This window comes from Vulpes vulpes, chromosome 6 (genome assembly GCF_048418805.1).
Source record: "Vulpes vulpes isolate BD-2025 chromosome 6, VulVul3, whole genome shotgun sequence".
Lineage (NCBI taxonomy): Eukaryota > Metazoa > Chordata > Mammalia > Carnivora > Canidae > Vulpes > Vulpes vulpes.
This window is the reverse complement of record NC_132785.1, coordinates 76,890,907-76,906,022: the sequence shown is the minus strand read 5'-3', so window position 1 is coordinate 76,906,022 and position 15,116 is coordinate 76,890,907. Positions and strand designations below refer to the sequence as shown.

Sequence of the window (15,116 nt, the reverse complement as noted above, 5' to 3'; positions counted from 1 at the left end):
GCTCAAGCACTCACTCACTCGCTCACTCTCTCCCTCCTCCCCCAAAATAAATAAATAAATAAATCTTAAAAAAAAAAAGTAGGAGTGACTACATTAATTTCAAACAAAGTAAAAGAAGAAATATTACTAAGTACATATAAGGGCTTATTTACTAACAAGATCTAAACAATTGAAATATATAAGCACTTCACAAGAATGTTAACACACCCAAGGTAAAAACTGATGAAAGAAGCAACACACAAATCGATAATTATAGTTGAAAACTTCACTACACCTCTCTCAATAATCAGAAGAATAAGAATCAGAAAATCAGCAACGTAGAAGACTCGGTATTATCAACAAAGGACATTTATAGAAATTTTACAGTGACATTTATAGAAATTGACATTTGACATTTATAGAAAATGACATTTATAGAAAACTAATTGACATTTGACATTTATAGAAAACTCCACCCAACATGGCAGGAAACACAATCTTTTCAAGTACACAGCATATTTATCAAGAAAGATCCTATCCTGGCCCATGAAACAAACAAAAAACAAAAAAACCCCTCAACACATAGGAATTGAAACCACACAAATCATGTTATTTTACCACAACAGAAATCTGAAATCGGTAACAGAAATGTATCTCAAAAATTCCCAAATACTTCTAAACAATCCATGGTTCAAAAAAGGAAGAGTTAAGGGAAATTTAAAAATATTCTAAACTATACAATAGAAACACATGTTAAAATTTGTAGGATGGGGATCCCTGGGTGGCGCAGCGGTTTAGCGCCTGCCTTTGGCCCAGGGCGCGATCTTGGAGACCCGGGATCGAATCCCACATTGGGCTCCCAGTGCATGGAGCCTGCTTCTCCCTCTGCCTGTGTTTCTGCCTCTCTCTCTCTCTGTGACTATCATAAATAAATAAAAATTTAAAAAAAAATTTGTAGGATGTAGCTAGATTAGTGCTTAGAGGAAATTTATAGTCCTAAAGACATATATGAAACAGGGAGGAAGAGAAAAAATATTTTTAAAAAGGAGGAAGACCTCTTATTAATTCTTAAGCTTCCGCCTTTAAAAAAATACAAAGTTAAGAAAAAATTAAACCCAAAGTAAGCAGAATGAAGGAAACTGTAAAGAGCAAAAATCGATGATAATGAAAATGTAAAGTCAACACAAAAAATCAATGAAACTGGGGCACCTGGGTGGCATAGTCCCTTATACACCCAACGCTTGGTTTTAGCTCAGGGTCATGATTTCAGGGTCAAGAGAACGAGCTCTGCACTGGGCTCCATGTTGAGTGTAGAGTCAGCTTGAGATTCTCTCTTCCTCCCCCCACCCCCCACCCCCGGCTCACACTCTCTCTCAAATAAATAAATAAATCTAAAAAAAAAAGGAAGAAGAAGAAAGAAGAAGAGGAAGAAAGAAGAAGAGGAAGAAAGAAGAAGAAGAAGAAGAAGAAGAAGAAGAAGAAGAAGAAGAAGAAGAAGAAGAAGGAGGAGGAGGAGGAGAAGAAGAAAGAAGAATCAATGAAACCAAAAGCTGGTTCTGTGGGGGGGGGGGGGGGGGGGGGCGGGGAATCAAAGAAATTGGCAAGCCTCTTGTCAGACTAGTTAAAACAAAAATAAAGAAGACACAAATTACCAGTAACAGGAAGAAGGACAGGAAAATAATCCCAAAGGCATGAAAAAGTTAAGAAGGGAATAAATATGACAAGCAATTTCATACCTGTAATTTTGACAAACTCCTTGAAAGACACCATCTACCAAAGCTAATGCAATTAAGAATACTCAATAAAAGTCCTAATTCTATTTAAAAAATTGAATCCATAGTTTAAAAAAAAAAAAACTCTCAACAGAGAAAACTCCAGGCTCATAAATTATGGATCTCTGAAATCCCCTTTCTTTCCTGAAAACCTCCTTCTTGAGGAAGTTTCTCCTTAAATGTGCACCATATGTTATTTAAGCCAGCTATATAGCTGGTCCTCCAAGAACATCATTTCACTGTGCTCCCTGCTTAGACTGTTTCCTACATTCTAGGGCTTTCTTTAACTTCTTTACCAGAGCATAACTTCTGAGATTTCCAGGTTTAAAAATAGGTTTTTTAAAAGGATCTATTTACTTAAGAGAGAGCACACGAGCAGGAAGGGCAGAGGGAAAGAGAGAATCCCAAGCCAACTCCATGCTGAATGCTGAGCCCCACGTGGGACTCGATCTCATGACCCTGAGATCACCATGTGAGCCAAAACCAAGAGTTGGATGCTTAACTAACTGCACCACTCAGGTGCCCGTGCAAATATCGTTTTTTTATTCCCACACTTGATTGTTAAATAGCCACAATTCTGGTCAAGGCTGATGTTGATATGTTCAATTCTTTTTTTTTTTTTTTTCTATTTTTGTTTTCTCTGGAAACCTTCAAGATTTCTTTTTTTTCATTCTTGGTGCTATGGAATTTCACAAACATGTGCCTATAGGTAGGCTTTTTTGTTTTTAAATATTGAGCATTCTTAGGAATAGAAACACCTAATTTTCAATGAAGATTGTTTTGGTTGGGGTGATAGAATTGGGGGTAATGTTTCACTATCACCTTTTTTTTTTTTTTTTGCCTATGTTGCTTGATGAAAGAGTTTATAATAAGCATATATTGTTTTTATAAAAGCTATACCATTAAAAAATAACAAGAATGTCCCACAATGTCAACTAAAGCTTTAAATGTGCAAACTCTGATTCCATAATTCTATGTTCTAGCAAAGGGTGCAAAATTTTACATACAAGAATATCTATGACAGTGCTGTTTATAACGTTAGATTAGAAACAGCACAAATGTCTACCAGTTAGGGTCTGATTAAACCAACTATGGTACATAGATACTATAAACACTATATATGTATATAATATACCCTGACATAGAAAGATGTATAAAATATTACTAAATGAAAAGGGTGTTATAAAATAATATAGCATTACCATTGTTATATTAAAATAAAAAAGCAAACAAGCCAAACCATGTGTTTGGGTATATATACACATGTAAGGAAATGCATAAAGGTCTGAAAAGATGCATTCCGTGATGCATAGTTTCTCCAAACGAATGATAAAGCATATATAATTTCCATAACTGAAAACAGAAAATGGAATACAAAATACATATTTAATGATCTAATTACCAAATGCTCCAATTTTAAGATAAAGATGTCCCACTGAATTTTAAAAATTCAATTCTAAGCACACATCAACCAAAAGAAGGCTGATATAGCTATATCATAATTCAAAAGAGTCATGGATGGGAGATGATTCAGGAAACATGACAACTAAATGCAACATAGGACATGGATTGAGTCCTAGAACAACAACAAAATTAAGAGAAAAAAATAGTGTTATTTGGATAAGGTATATAATTTGTGGATAATATTAAACAGTATTAATTTCTTGGTTTTGATTACTGTACTATGATAATGCATTATGTTAACATTAGTAGTATGGTGAAAAGTTTACAGGAACTCTCTATTTCTGCAACTTTTCAGTAAGTCTAAAACTATTTCAAAATAAAGTTTTTTTAAAAAACCAGACTAGACTTTAAAACCAAAGGCACTACTGAAGTGCCTAGGTGGCTTAGTTGGTGAAGCATCTGCCTTCAGCTGAGTCTATAATCCAGAAGTCCCAGGACAGGGTCTTGTGTCTGGCTCCCTGCTAAGCAGGGAGTCTGCTTCTCCCTCTGTCCCTCCCTCCGCTCGTGCACAAGCTCTCTCTCTCAAATAAATAACTAAAATCTTTTTAAAAAGGCATTACTAGAGATAAAAAGGAACATTTCTTAGTGGGGAAAAAAAGGTTCAATTCATAAGAATATAGACTAATTATAAAGTTTACGTTTCTAACAAAATGACCTTAAAATAAGTAAATCAAAAATTGATAGAACTACTAGGGAGAAATAAATTTATGATTACACAGAGATTTAACACACAGTAAATTCTCAGTATTCATCAATTCATCACATGCACATGCATGCGTGTATGCATGCACACACACACACAAATCAGTAAGGAAAGAGATTTTCAACAAGAGCATTAACAAACGTCACCTAATAGACATATAAAGCATTGCATCAGACCACAGAATTCATGTCTGTCTCTCTCTTTCACATAAATGCACAATCATCATATTCACACAGCATTTAGAAAAGAACAAAACCATATACAAAGCAAGGACTTATATATTTTGATGACTATTCAAAATATTTTGATGGTAGTTACATGGGCGTTAACTTTTTAATTATTCATTGAACTGTCCACATGTATTTTACATCCTTTACTTTACACTTATTACATTTCCCAATAAAGTTTTTTAAAATTTCACTCATCTATATCATTTATTTCCTTTTTTTTTTTTCCAGTTTTTCAACACTGAAAATTCCACAGCAGCAAAATTCTCAAGATTCCGAAACTTATAAATCCAGGAACACTAAAGGATATTCTCAAAATAGTATTTATATACAATCAAATAACCATAATGCAAAACTACAAACAAAAGTAGATGACCTGAGAATATACATCCTAAATCAGTAAACGATCTAAATTAAAAACATCTTCAATACAGATAATAACTGAATCAAAGGTGCTTGTGTCAACTGCCAAAAAAGGGGTTCTATGGTAAATTCATCTCATCAATTATCCATTCTAATAAAACCCTCAACAAAAATAGTAATTCTTAACTTTCAAAGTAATGATCTTTATTGTTGCCAGTTCTGAAATCAAACAAATACACAGCAATTTAGTTAAAACAAATACAGAATAGTTAAATGATTAATATTTTACTTTTTAAGAAGTAAAAAAATTGCATATTCCCAAAAATGTTTAAAATTACAGAAACAAATTGAAGGTATGTTCACAAAAACTTCAGGATAAACTATTTCTTTTATTAAAAATTTTCTTTCTAGGGGTGTCTGCGTGGCTCAGTGGTTGAGTATTTCTGCCTTTGGCTCAGGTCATGATCCCAGGGTCCTGGTATTAAGTTCCACATCAGGCTCCCTGTGGGAGCCTGCTTCTCCCTCTACCTCTGTGTCTCTGCCTCTCTCTGTCTTTCATGAATAAAGTCTTAAAAATTTTTTTCTTTTTAATAAAAATTTATTAAAAATTAAAAATTACTAAAAGTAGTTTATTATTTGTTGCTGCTAAACAAATTACCCCAGAACATAGCAGGTTAAAATAACACACATTTGTTATCTCAGTTCCTGAGCTAGATCCTCCAGTTCAGGGTCTCCCACAAGACGGTAATCAAGACTTCAGGCAGGGCTACAGCCCTTTCAAGGTTTAACTGAGCAAGATCTTCTAAATTTACTCAGTCAGTGGTTGTTGGCAGGATTTAGTTCGCAGGGGGTTAAGGAACTTTCTCTGTGGGCTACTGGTCAAAGGCTGCCCTCAATTCCGTGACAGGTGGGTCCTTAACCTATAGGTGAGTTCATGATATAGCAGGTGGTTTCATCCAAGTGAGCAAGAAAGAAAGGGCCAGCAAAAAGGAAGTTACATCTACTGTAACATAATCTCTTAACTTTCATCATATCCTATTAGAAGTGAGCCTCTAGGTAGTCTATCCTCAATGGAAAAGGATTACACAAGAGGATGGATACCAGGGTTATCTTAGAAGGCTGGCTCTCACAAATAGCATAACAGAAAGGGAACTGGAATAAGGTGGCGCTAAATCGCTGAGCCACCAGGGCTGCCCCAGATCCAGAATTTCTATGTGAGAGATACTTAAGGACAACAGTGGCTGGTGGTAGAAGCTAGGCCTAAGTGGCTTATTGTAAATCTGTGTTTGCATAACAATCAAGAAAGAATGACCCAAACTCAATTACCTATAATCAAAGAAGAGATCAAATTGATGGAGATTACCCCTAAATCTCTCATTAGTATTAGCATATATCTAAATACATTCCTAAATTCACTTCTATAAACCATCTGTGAAAAAAGAAATTGTTAGCTAAAAATGTTAACCTAGGCTGAAATAGTAGTCAAACTGTTTGACACTTTCAAAAGGTTTTTTTGATATTTTTGGTACTCAGTGAAAGGCAGGAAGCCCCAAGTAAGAGAAGATGAACTGGACAGCCCAAAGGAGCACCTAAAACAGAAAGGACCTCCACCATCGGCAGGGAGGCCACAGCTTTCATGACCCAAATCACTGGCTATATTACTTTCCATAGTTTGATGTACTCAGATAGATGTAAATTTTAATCAAGCCATCCCACATTGGAACACCTCAAATGACAGTATCTCAAAATATTACAAAAGGATTTTATGCTTTTTATACTTTTATTTTACTCAAAGTGTCCAGAACTATTTGGATATTCATCCCTTCCTAGCCTTTTACACAATATCAGAAAAGGGGTGTATCTCCTTTTTCTCACCTCTTACCTCTCTTTTGTTCTTCAGTTTTAAAGGGATAGGTAAAAGGAGTAATCAGAACAGTATAAAGAAGCCTGAAACAGCTCTCTAACTAGCCTTGAGGTAAAACTGGTAAGAACAAAGTAAGTATGCTTAGAGATTCCAAATTTAACTCCAAAACGCTATAGCACGTGCTGCATTAATACTATTATTTAACCTCAAAACACTAGAGCACACACTTAATATTTAACCCTATTAGGTATTTAGATTTTTTTTCAATGTAGCCCCCTCAATTAATAATTTCACTACCGCCTTTCACGAAGATGGCGCCGAAGGCGAAGACGGAAGCCCCTGCCCTTCCCAAAGTCGAAGCCAAAGCAAAGGCTTTGAAAGTGAAGAAAGCGGTGCTGAAAGGAGTACAGTCACCAAAAAAAAAGGAAGATCCGCACAGTCACCTACATTCTGACGACCCAAGACCGTAGGTCTCTGAAGGCAGCCCAAATATCCTCGAAAGAGCACCCCCAGGAGAAACAAGCTTGATCACTATGCCATCATCAAGTTCCCCCTAACTACTGAATCAGCCATGAAGAAAACAGAAGACAACACACTTGTGTTCATTGTGGATGTCAGGGCCAATAAGCACCAGATCAAACAGGCTGTGAAGAAGCTCTAGGACATTGATGTGGCCAAGGTCAACACCTCGATCAAGCCTGATGGAGAGAAGAAAGCATATGTTTGACTGGCTCCTGACTATGATGCTTTGGATGTTGCCAACAAAATTGGGATCATCTAAACTGAGTCCAGCGGCTATAAATCTAAATATAAATTTTTCACCATAAAACAACAACAATAATAATAATAATAAAATAATTTCACTACCACCATTGGGCTAAAGATTGAACTATCATTTTTTAAAAAGATTTATTTATTTGAGATAAAGAGCAAGGCAAGCAAGCGCATCTGCAGGGGAGGCGCAGAGGGAGGGAGAATCTTGAACGGACTCTGCTGAGTGGCAGCCTGACCTGGGGTTTTGATCTCACCACCCTGAGATCATGACCTGAGCCAACATCAAGATCTGGACACTTAACTGACTGAGCCATCCCGGTGTTCCTGAACTGTCATTTTGAAACAGTCATTTCTCAACAAAGTAGGAGTTAGCAATCTATGAAATAAGAATAAAAAAGGGGGGGAAGGGACAGAGGAAGAAAAGGAGGAAAGGCAAGCAAACAAGCAGGCAGGCGAAAGGGAAAGAAAAAAATAAAGAAAAGAAACAAGAAACAAGGAAAGGAAGAAAGAAGAAAATACAACAGAGGCTGTATATGATCTGCAAAGCCTAAAATACAAGCAGTCCTAGCTTTAGACATTACTGCATTAAATGAAACTCTACAAAGCAAGGACTGCCTATATTTACTATCTGGCCCCTTGTAGAAAAATTTAACCCCTGAAATAGAGGATATCTAAATGATCAATAAACATATGAAGAGGTGTTAAATATTATTAGGGAAAATGAGGGGGAAAACGCCAATGTGATATCACTATAAATCCACCTGAATAGTTAAATTGAAAAAGACAACACTAAATGTTGCAAGAATTTGGAAGAGTCAGAATTCTCAAGCGACACTGACAGGAGTGTTGACACAACTAATCTGAAATTTTTTTCTGGTAGTGTATACCAAAAATACATACCCGCATACCCTATAACTATTTCACCAATAGGTATATGTATAGCCAACAGAAATGTACACATATATTCACCAAAACACAATTGACCCTTAAATAAACAGGAGTTAGAAGCACCAACCCCACACAGCCAAAAATCCAAGTTTAACTTCTGACTCCCTGAAACTTTAACTAATAGCCTACTGTTGACTGGAAACCTATCAATAACACAGTCTATTTATACAAATTTTGTATATGTATTATATAACTACATTCTTACAATAAAATAAGCTGAAGAAAAGAAAATATTCAGAAAATCACAAGGAAGAAAAAATATATATTTACAGTAGTGTACTGTACTTATTGAAAAAAATCCACACATAAGTGGACCCCTACAGTCCAAATGCATGTTGTTCAAGGGTCAACAGTACTTCTAAATTCATAGAAACCCTATTCATAACAGCCAGGAACTAGATGGAATATTATGCAGCATAAGAACTACTGCTACGGGGGGAATCCCTGGGTGGCTCAGCAGTTTAGCGCCTGCCTTTGGCCCAGGGAGTGATCCTGGAGTCCTGAGATCAGGTCCTGCCACCGGCTCCCTGCGCGGAGCCTGCTTCTCCCTCTGCCTGTGTCTCTCTCTCTGTGTCTCTCACGAATAAATAAATTTTAAAAAATCTTAAAAAGGGGGGCAGCCCCGGTGGCGCAGCGGTTTAGCGCCGCCTGCAGCCCAGGGCTTGATCCTGGAGACCCTGGATTGAGTCCCACATCAGGCTTTCTGCATGGAGCCTGCTTTTCCCTCTGCCTCTCTCTCTCTCTCTCTCTCTCTCTGCATCTCTATGAATAAATAAATAAAATCTTTAAAAAAGTTTTTTAAAAAATCTTTAAAAAAGAACTACTGCTACAGAACTTGTACAAATCTCACAAATACAATATTGAGCAAAAGTGAGACTCAAGTGGCTATTTACTGTATGATTCCATTTACATAAAGACAAGAATAGGTAAATTCATAGATGACCTTAGAAACAGACATAACAGTCACCTTTGGAAATGGGTCACGCAAAGTGGGGTTTCTAAGAGTAAGTAAAGGTCCTTCTTGATCTAGGTACTGGATACATGAATATGTATGGGCTTTGTGAAAATTAAAATGAGCTATACACTTATGATTCATATGGTTTTCTCTATGTCTATTATACCTTAAAAACATACTAAAAAGATTTTTACAAAATCTATGCCTTTAAAAGAAAATTGTGTACACTTCCTCCCTTACATTTTTCTGACTTGCCATCATTACTTCTAACCAATGGAGTATCTTGTTATCTTATAGAGACGTCAGCTTGTTTTAATTTTCTTGGTATACTATTGCACAGGATAGCCAAATGGGCATGTAACTGTCATTTGCGTTTAGCACCACACTAAATCCCAAGGAGAAACTTTGAAAAGCCAGTAATTTATGGTAGTATGTCAAAGTTACCTGGAGAGTGGGGGGGCCTTGAAATGTGGTTTTGTTTGGCTCTTTGTGTTGGTTTACTTTTGTTTACTGCCACAGTGATTTAATCTGCATAAAACGTTCAAAGGATGTTTTCCAAAAAGCCTGTCCTGTGAATTTCTTTTTTCTTTTCTTTTCTTTTCTTTCTTTCTCTTTCTTTTCTTCCATCCTGCTTAATAAGGCAGCTACCTTGTGTTTATCTAGTTCCTTCCATCCCTGGAGCTTAAAAAAACTTCACAAATACTATTCGGTGGCGTCACCTTCCAGAGAAATTTGGGCTCAGGGACATTGTGAACCCAGAAATTCAAATACTATCCTCGTACAGCAGGGCTCTCTGTGCCTAAAGCAGCGTCGCATTCTTTGCTGAAACTCACAGGGGGAGTGCGAGCTGAAACACAATGATTGACTCTCAAGGACACACAGTCAATCCTAGATTGAGCCCGGACCTGAACTCTCCAACTGCCGCCACGTAAGGGGAAAGCAAACAAAACCCTACACCCTTCCATAAAGGCTCAGCTACTGAACTTTTGTCCCAAGAAACGGAAGGACGCCGGAATTATGCCCAGAAAGAGGACCTGCGGCTCCCACGACGCTGACCTTCGCGTGAGCCAGACGGGGTCAACATTCACCGGGTGCAGATTCCGCGCAGCCGCTTCTGCTCCAGGGAGGCTGCGGCCGAAACTTCCAGGGCTGGACCTAAGCCCACCCGTCCTTTTCTCCGGTCGCCCAAGCCTCCCCGCCTACCTGTTTACCTGAGATGCGCCTGGCGCTGCCGGGAGAGCCGACTCTCGGCGCTTGCCCAGAGTTTCTGAGGCCCGACGCGCGGCCGCTACGTCAGCCAATCCACTTTCGCTCGGAGCCTCCCGACCCCGGGGCCCACCCGTCCGAGGAGGTGCGCGCGCCCGCAAACGACCCGGCGGGGCGCGTCGGGGGAGGGAGCCGGCCGCACGCCGCGCGCCGCGGCCACGGGGAAGCGGGGCGCACGGGCGCCGCGCTCGGGCAGACGGCGCGCACCGGGCATGCGCGCACTGCGGCGCTGGGGCCGCGGGGCGGGGCTTCTGGAGGACCGGGCGCGCCGGCCGAGTACTCGGGGGCGTGGGGAGGAAGAGGAAGGCGGTGTCTGTAGTTTTCGGTGGCTGAACCGGCGGGGAGCTGCTGTTGTCGGCTACGAGACTACAGGAGCGTCCTGCAGGAGTAAAATACTGTCCGGACAACCTTATCAGGCTAGAGGAGGGAAGCCGTGTGGTTAAAAACGCGTCTTATGGCCTCATAGTTGGGGCTGCACTCTCCAAGGCGCTGGAGGAATTGTGGTTTCCTGGTTGGTTTGCGTGTGGTTTGGGGGTAAGAAGAAACCGGGGGGGCGGGGGGGGGAAGGGCATGTTGTGTAGTGATGGTTGAACGAAAAGGGCTGAAGTGGATTCCAGTTGGGTGAGCAAAAAGCTGGCCAGAGAGTGTTTACAGACTAAAACTTGGAGGTGGTTAACTTTTCTGATTGAAGAACTATAGAGCGAGATCCGGGTGCTTAAGTTCAGCTAATGAATTCTTTAAGACACAATGTTGAATCTTCCAGAATTAAAGATTTAAGCCCTCAATTCGTGTTCCTCTGTGTTGAAACAAGAAAGGACTGGCATAATTAAATAGCTGCTAGTAATTCAATGTGGGGTTTTTTTTTATTCCACATATCAGTATTGCTTTTATAAATGTCACTCCTTCAGACACCAAATAATTATTGAGTACATACTATGTGCCTGGTACTCATCTATCTGGGTGTTAAACAATAAAAATGGGTTTTGTTTGTTATGTGTTTTTTTTTTTTAAACACATCCCCAGAGAATAGGCATAATATGAAGGAAGTGTTGTGGGTCAGGTTCCTAAGTTAATGGTTCAAGTTAATGAAAGGAATTTACACTTTAGTAAGTGCAAAAAAGGGGAGTGAAAAAAGAAACAAATATGGATATAAATTGGTTAGGGACATCTGGGTGGCTCAGTGGTTGAGCGTCTGCCTTTGGCTCAGTTCTTGATCCTAGGGTGCTGGGATGGGGTCCTGCATTGGGCTCCCCACAGGGAGCCTGCTTCTCCCTCTGCCTATGTTTCTGCCTCTCTCTGTATCTCTCATGAATGAATGAATAAAATCTTTAAAATAAATAATTCGGAACAGGAGTGCCGGGCTGACTCAGTCAATTGAGCGTAGGACTCTGATTCCTGCTGGAATGATCTTGGGTCCTGAGATTGCGTTGAGCTCCACACTCAGCAGGGGGTGGGGGGTGTTAGGGGTCTGCTTGGGATTCTCTCTCCCACTCCCTCTGCCCTTTCTCCCATTCTCTAAAATAAATAAAATCTTTTAAAACTGAACAAAATCGGTTATAATATTCACAAACTCTTGGCTATTATATTGTAATGAATGGACAGTGCTTTAAAGAGGTTTGTTACAGATTCAGCTTTGAAATACATTTTTTCTTTACTTCAATCAAGGTCTGAGTCAAATATTTACAGACACAAAATACCCTGAGTATATGAGACAAAGAGAGGAGTGGTATAGCTTATTAGAATAGATGAGAAGGGCACTCCAATCAAAAATGACCTGTGAAGAGGTTTAGAGCCAACTCAAATGTGCAAAAGAAAGGAGAGAAAGTTGCTTTTCCTACCTAAGGATTAAGAAGAAATGGAAAATGACCACAAATTGAGAAAATTCAAACCAAATAATGGATTTATTGGTTAAACTTAGAGAAAGTGATTGTATTATTTTTCTCTAGGTAAAGATACATTAGCCCTAGTTTTTTCAAACTTATCTGGGTGCTGAAAGTCCCCCAGGTCAAGAGAAAACTATGTTTTCTTTCCCTTCAGTAACTTGTTTTTTCTTCCACCTTTGGTATCTAATGAGTTCAAACATTAGGTCTTTTCTCCCAGGTACTTCCTCTAACTTACTTGAAGTAATTCCTTATGCTCTTTTCCTGAATGTTTCAGAACTATATACCTAGTTTTTCTCCAAACCTCTTCCACACCATAGTTACATGTGTGTGTGTTTGTGTATATATATCCTTATTCTTTATCCTGCTAATAGTTGCCAGTCCATAGGAAATGAAAGAGACCAATTAGAGCCTTCTTTCCTGTTCTCAAGCTAATTATCAAAAATATTGTCTATGCCTTCATCCCTCTTATAAGTTGAGCTTTTGCAGAAATTTGGCTAAAGATGGAAGGAAAAAGAAAATGAACCCTCCTCTTTCTTTACAGGGAGCAAAAGAATGTCTGATCATGAATGCTTTCAAACATAAGGATAGACATAAATACCAATGGAAACAATAGAGAGCCCAGAAAGAAACCAAAATATCTATGGCCAGTTGATTTTTAACAAGGATTCCAAGACCATTCAATGCGGAAAAAAATAGTCTCTTTAACAGATGGTGCTGGGCTATCTGGATAACCATATGCAAAAGAATGAATTTAGATGCCTACTTTACTCCATCTGCAGGCATACTTCATTTTGTTGCACTTTGCTTTATTGCATTTCACAGATAGTGTGTTTTTTTTACAAATTGAAGATTTGTGGCAATTCTGTGTCAAGCAAATATATCAGTGTTATTTTCCAGCAGCATTTGCTCATTTTGTGTCTCTGTCACATTTTGGTAATTCTTGGAATATTTCAAACTTTTTCATTATTTGTTATTTAGATCTGCGATCAGTGATCTTTGATGTAATTATTTTGGAGGCATGATGAACCATGCCCATATATGACAACAAACTTAATAAAGGTATGCGTTCTGATTAGTCCACCAACCAGTCATTCTTCCGTCTCTATCCCTCTCCCTAGGCATCCCTGTTTCCTGAAACACAACAATATTGAAATTACACCAATTACTAACTCTACAATGTCCTCTAAGTGTTCACGTGAAAGGAGGAGTCACATGTCTCTCACCTTAAATCAAAAACTAGAGATGATTGAGCTCAGTGAGGAAGGCATGTTGAACAGACAACATAAGCTGAAAGCTGGAGTCCTAGAGCCAGACAGCCAAGTTGTGAATACAAAGAAAAAGTTCTTGAAAGAAATTAAAAGTTCTACTCCAGTGAACACATGAACAAGAAAGAAAAGCAGTCTTATTGCTGAAATAGAGGAAATTTTAGTGGTCTGGGTAGATTACATCAGACACAACATTCCCTTAAACCAAACCCTAATCCAGAACAAGGCCCTAAACTCTCTTCAGTTCTGTGAAGGCTGAGAGAGGTGAGGAAGCTTCAGTACAAAATCTTGAGGTATAATAATCCATCTCCATAACAAAAATATAAAGTGAAGCAAGATATCCAGAAGATGCAACTAATTAATGAAGGTGGCTACACTAAACAACAGATTTTCATTGCAGTTGAAACAGCCTTCTATTGGAAGAAGATGCCTTCTAGGACTTTCACAGCTATAAGTCAATGCCTGGCTTCAAAAGCTTCCAAAAACAGGCTGACTTTCTTAAGGTCTAATGAAGCTACTGACTTTAAGTTGAAGCCAATGCTCACTTACCATTCTAGTTTGTAGGGCTCTTAAGAATTATGCTAACTCTACTCTGCCTGTGCTTTATAAATGTAACAACAGTCTGGATGAAAGTACATCTGGTTATAACATGATCTCTGAATATATTTTAAGCCCTCTGTTGAGACCTACTGCTCAGAAAAAAAATGTCTTTCAAAATATTACTGTTCATTGACGATGCACCTGGTTGCTTAAGAGCTCTGATGGAGATGTACAATGTGATTAATGTTGTTTTCATGCTTAGCACAACATTCACTCCTCAGCCCACAGGTGAAGGAGTATTTTTAACTTTCAAGTCTTATTATTTAAGAAATACATTTCGTAAGGCTCTAGCAGCCATAAGTAGTGATTCTTTGATGGATCTGGGCAACGTAATTTGAAAACCTCTTGGAAAGTATTCACCATTTTAGGTGTCATTAAGACTATTTGTGATTCATGGGAAGAGGTTAAAATATCAACATTAAAAGGAGCTTGGAAGAAGTTGATTATAACCTTAACTGATGATGTTGAAGGATTTAAGGCCTCAGTGAATGAAGTAACTAGAGATGTGGTAGAAATATCAAGAAAACTAGAATTAGAAGTAGAGCCTGAAGATGTGACTGACTTGCTATAGTCGCATGATCAAACTGTAACAGATAAGTTACTTCTTATGGATACAAAAAAAGTGACTCCTTGAGTTACTAGGAGTAGATCCCATCTACTCCTAGTCAATATACTGTGAGAATTGTTGGGATGAAAACAAAGGATTTAGAATGTGACACAAGGGACGCCTGGGTGGCTCAGCGGTTGAGCTTCTGCCTTCAGCTCAGATTGTGATCCCAGGGTCCCGGGATCGAGTCCCACGTCAGCCTCCCTGCATGGAGTCTGCTTCTCCCTCTGCCTGTGTCTCTGCCTCTCTCTTTCTCTGTCTCATAATAAATAAATAAAATATTTAAAAAAAAAGAATGTGACACAAACTTAGTTAATAAAGCAGTGGTAGGTTTTGAGAGGCTTGACTCCAATCCTGAAAGAAAATTGGCTGTATGTACAATGCTATCAAAGAACTTTGCATGCTACAGAGAAATCAGTTGTGAAAGGAAGAATAAATGGATGTGG

General features: G+C 38.7%; 1 protein-coding gene across 13 annotated transcripts in view; it reads right to left on the bottom strand.

Annotated features, from left to right (window-relative positions):
* The window catches only part of MIPOL1 (mirror-image polydactyly 1), a 323,462-nt gene extending 312,979 nt beyond the window's left edge, over positions 1-10,483 (bottom strand). For 6 of the 13 annotated variants that reach the window (XM_072761446.1, XM_072761448.1, XM_072761447.1 and 3 more), the window contains exon 1: positions 10,261-10,400. The gene's annotated coding sequence lies outside the window, so the exon portion shown is untranslated. Of the gene's footprint in view, positions 1-10,252 lie in introns of all 13 variants that reach the window. The other 7 variants (XM_072761454.1, XM_072761451.1, XM_072761452.1 and 4 more) reach the window with 4 other exon arrangements.
* Positions 10,484-15,116: the final 4,633 nt, after the last annotated feature.